The sequence below is a fragment of the Emys orbicularis genome, chromosome 9, assembly GCF_028017835.1.
Source record: "Emys orbicularis isolate rEmyOrb1 chromosome 9, rEmyOrb1.hap1, whole genome shotgun sequence".
Taxonomy (NCBI): Eukaryota; Metazoa; Chordata; order Testudines; family Emydidae; genus Emys; species Emys orbicularis.
The window spans coordinates 54682491-54687191 of NC_088691.1; positions in this window are offsets into that span (position 1 = coordinate 54682491).

Genomic DNA, 4701 nt, shown 5'->3' on the forward strand with positions numbered 1-4701 from the left:
TCCACCCTCACTGTCAAGGTCATTAATTGTATATTAGCATGAACTCTCCTTAGGACACGCATTTTGTATTCTGCCTGTAAAGTGCCATAACAATTTGATAGCTGGATATGAACAAGAATGCCCAGCCCTAGGTGAGGAGGCAAGAGTGGCTAGTTTATAAACTTGATGCTGCCCATTCCCAGCTTCTCTAGCATCAAAGGAACACAGGCCCCAATGCTGCTAGATTAAGCATGGAGGGGAGATATGGACTCTATCAAATTTGAAGTAAATTAGCAGGTTTCTGGATTATGACAAACAAAAAGCCCAATTTGAAAATTTACTCGCTTTACATTGTAGCAAAAAAACAAATGGAAGAAACAAATCCAGTAAATAATTGTCACAAACTAATGAAGAGGAGCAAAGGTTAGTTGATTTTTTTAATAAAATGGAGGAGACTGTAGTCCTTTCCCTCCAGTGATCAATGGACAAAGGAGAGCTTTTCCACTAACAGTGTTAGGGACAAGCAATTCACAAACCACAACATTTTAATCTAGCTAGATCAAAGCTAGCTTGAGTAACAATAGAGTGACACCATGGCAGCATAGGCTAGCCCTGCTCCGCCTGGCTCTGGGTACATACTGCTGCCTGCGAAGCTGCTAAATTATACTGAGTAGCTATACCAGCCAGTTCCCTGTGTGTAGACAAAGCTTAAGTTTACCAACGCATGAAGGTACAGTGGACAATGGTTGGCTATCCCTCCCCCTACACCACTCGACACCTCCCAGAAGAGAACTTGTTTCCCACATACCTCTGACACAATCAGGCTCTAGCCACCCAAGGGAAGAACAGTAAGTTTAAACCCCCAAAATGAGCAAGTTGAACCAACTGATATAGTACAACAACAGTATGCAAAGTGTTTTGAGGAAGGTCTTTTATGAAAGCTTGTAATGTTCTGAACAGGATGGTCATTACAAGATATGCATGCAGACTGTGGTTATGGATCTAGGTATTAGTGTATCTAGAAAATCATGCTCATTTCAGCCACCTCCCAGCAGCAAGGGGCACATTGCAAGCCAGGTATTTACATGAAACTAGCTCCAACTAACATTGTTCAGCACAGGAAGAGATAAGTAAGGGCCATAGGAGTTAATGGAAAGGCATTGAGTATCCCAGCTCTTGAGTCTGGATCATGTGAATGAACATGGATCATCATGGTCTAAAAGAAAAAAAGCCTTTCTAAAGCAGGCTTGCATCTGAGGTTTTTTTTTTTAAATCCAGAATTTGAGGTAGGAGGCTGCCAGTGACCGCTGGATTCCTCCTATGGGTAAAGGGCATGCTAGGAAATAGTTTTAAGGAAATGGGCAACTTTTATTAGAAAAGGGATTTTATTTAAACTTGAAAGTGTAAAGCCTGAAGTAGCATCTTTGTCATTTTCTGTGTAACTTGTCTATGTTTGCTTTCCCTTACTCTTGTTTTTGAAGCTGTGGTTTTTCTATTAAACAAACTTTGTTTTTACTCCAAGCAGTTCTCTGGTGTGCAAACACTGTGGAGTGTGTGCACCAAAGTGAACTGAGAACATGGGGGCTGGTTTCACACCTTTGGGGTAATGAACCAGACAGAAAAAGTTCAAGTGGCTAGTAGTTAAGAACTTGGGGTAGACAGATTTGGGGAGACCCAGGACTGAAGGGCTACTGGTGTCACCCTGGAAGGAGTAACTAGGCTGGTGGATGCCAGGGTGAGCCCTTATGCTTGTGGGCTGGCTACTGGTGTCAGGGGTCAGAACCATAGCTGCACATCACAAGGGCCCCGCAGTTACAGAGTAAGCCATAAAAGAACCCCTTACCAGTGTGGGTAGACCCCCCACACATCATAACCTCAAACAAAGAAAGGGGCAGCCCTGTTGCAGACCTCAGGCAGCAAGTGGCACTTTCATACCTGCTCTTCCTAGCCCCATATTGGGATTCAAACCCTCCCCTCCCCCACAAAAACAAAAAAACCCATGCACATATTAAGAAATTCCCAAGGTTGTGTCCAGGAACATGCAAGTCAGACTGTCTCTGTCTGACTAATAGGGGATGTGAACACCAGACCTGGAGATCCTTATCCGATAATCCCTTACCTCTGGCCTCCATACATCCAAGTCTTGGGGCTCAGTCACAACCAATTTCAGCTGCCATCATGGCATATAGGGCTCCATAGGTTTTAAGTCAGACGAGATAGGTTTACTTGGCACTGAAGGAAGGTTGCTTTATCAGAGCACTAGAATGTCTTCCAGAAGTTTCACAACCCTGACCTGTTTCTGACACCTCCAAATTAAGACTCGTTGCACTGAATTATAGCACAAGACAGTGGAAGCTTTCAATTATTCTTCCTAGCAGCAAGTGACAGAGCTTTTCCAAAGCACTGTCACTTTGTTGAGGGCAGCAGCAGATGATTCTTTTGTTAAGATATCACACCTGACCCTGCTGCACCCAGCAACTAACTTTTCACTAACAAGAGCAGGGGTTAGGGTAATTTAGGGTTGTATATTTTAGACTATCCAAGAAGCGATGCTCCTTTTCACCAAACATGTATACATCTAAATAAGCCAGAGAACATCAACCTCCTTTTCTTTAATATGCCATTTTAAAGAGGGCAATACCAAAAGGAGCACTGTAGTTTATCATAAAGAGGAAACACATATGGCACACTATTTATATTTACTAACTCTGTTTATTTAGCATTAGCCAAGTAATGCATTTAAATATTAGCTATAGGTTCCTTGCCTAAAGTTGTCTGCAAACTGCTGAAAGGAAGGCAGAAAAAAAAAAGTGTACAGATTAAAGACTATATGCAAGTTTCTTGTGCCCATTCTGTCCAGTGTTAGTGGAAGTGAAATCACATCTTACTAGTATGTAGAAGAGCTTTACACAGCTCAGCGCTACTGTGCACTTCAAGCCCATCAACGTCCATAAGGTTTTACACACGATGGATTAGTTTTGAAAGTCTGTTCGAAGTTCAGCTCCAAGGTTTGGCTTTTATGTTGTTCTAGGAGACCAGAGAGCCATAGGAGTGTGACATTACGACAAAGTGTTTTAAGAAGTCCCCAGCAATATTACAAGATCCCAGATGTACTGAAATATCACCTCCAGGTTAGTTTTTAGAAGTCTGCAGGGAAAGGGATCCCAAGCTACCATTCTAACAGGCAGAATTTTCAGGGCAGATGTGTCTTACTCAAAAGACTTTACACAGTATTATACACAAAAATGGCTCCCCTGGAAAACAAAATTGATATTTCAACATTCATCAAAATGTTTATGACTGGTTTGTATATTAATTGACACTTGGCCCTGACTTGAGAAAATTCTGAGATGGTCTGGAATGTAACAATGAATGTTACCACCATTTGTTTTTGTTTCATGTGCCCAAAACACTTTCAAACATTTCAAAAATCAAGCTGCCTCGCCTGTTCAGAAGTGTGTCTCAGAGAAAAACAGCAACTGCTTCCAGCTGTCTGCTCTCAATGTTGTCAGTTATTTGATATATTTTGAGTGTTTCAAGGAGACTAAAACCCATCCCCTATAAGCTGTTTTCATCCCATCTTTCCACTTCTCTATGGCATTTTCAACACATAGATTAGTAACTATTATAGCACCTTGGCTCAAGCCCTAAGGCACCAGGCAACATTCCAGGCTGCTGTGCCTAGGACAATGCAGAACTACCCGAAAAGCTGGCTACTGCACTTACACGTGCAAGGACAGCCGATTATATTAAATGCAGAGCATAGGCCACATTGCAGCTCAACCAAAAGGCTTCACAGTTGCTTCTGCTATATGAAAGCCTTTTCATACTTCTGACCGTTTGGTTATTAGAACATTCTTTTAGAGATTATATACTGCGTCAGCTACAGCATGGGTTTGCCAGCACATTATTGAAAACAAATTATACTTTGCATTGAAGCAAAAGTCAGTCAATCAGGCTTAGAGTAATCAAATCAATATTGCTGAAGCTTTACAGTCTATTTATAATTTTATCTAATGGATCAAAATACTAGTATTACATCTAAGTCTTATATTGTTACAAAATATCAGTCTTGAATTACTTTTATTATAGGAGAAGTTATAGAAAGGCACAGAGGTAGGATAGACTTTTAAACAAAATGAATTCTGAAAGGAGAATTATTTGCACTTCTCAATGAGTAGCTGCTCAGACTAAACTCCCTTCCCCCCTCCTCAGAATAATTAAAAAAACTTACACAAATTGAAAGAATTGCTGAGTAACACACAACTGTACAGGCACTTCAAGTGACACAGTTAAGGCCTTGATGATCTAAGAAGTCTTCTTTTATTCATCTACCCTGATATTCTGAATTGCTGCTATACCTTATGTAGGACCAAACTACCCCCCACCCCTGCCCCAGTCCTGCTCTGCCCTCAGATTTAAAGATTTACTTTATTTGGTGAATAAGAAAGGAGTAGGGCAGAAGGGCAAGACTGGTTCAATGAGCTGTTCTTTGAAGCCATTGCATTACAAAGCGTCTGGCAAGTCAAACAGAAATAGCAAAGATTTAAAATGGACTCCCAGACAATGCTGCACAGTCTTTTGAGCGGTGTTAGAATGTCTTGAGGTAAAGTCAGGTTCTTTCTGGTTCAGTCTCGCTGTTCGTAATAGCTCATTGGGATTACAGTAGGCTCTGTCCCAAGTTAGCACAAAGCTTTCTACTGAAGCACATGACAGTCTTTG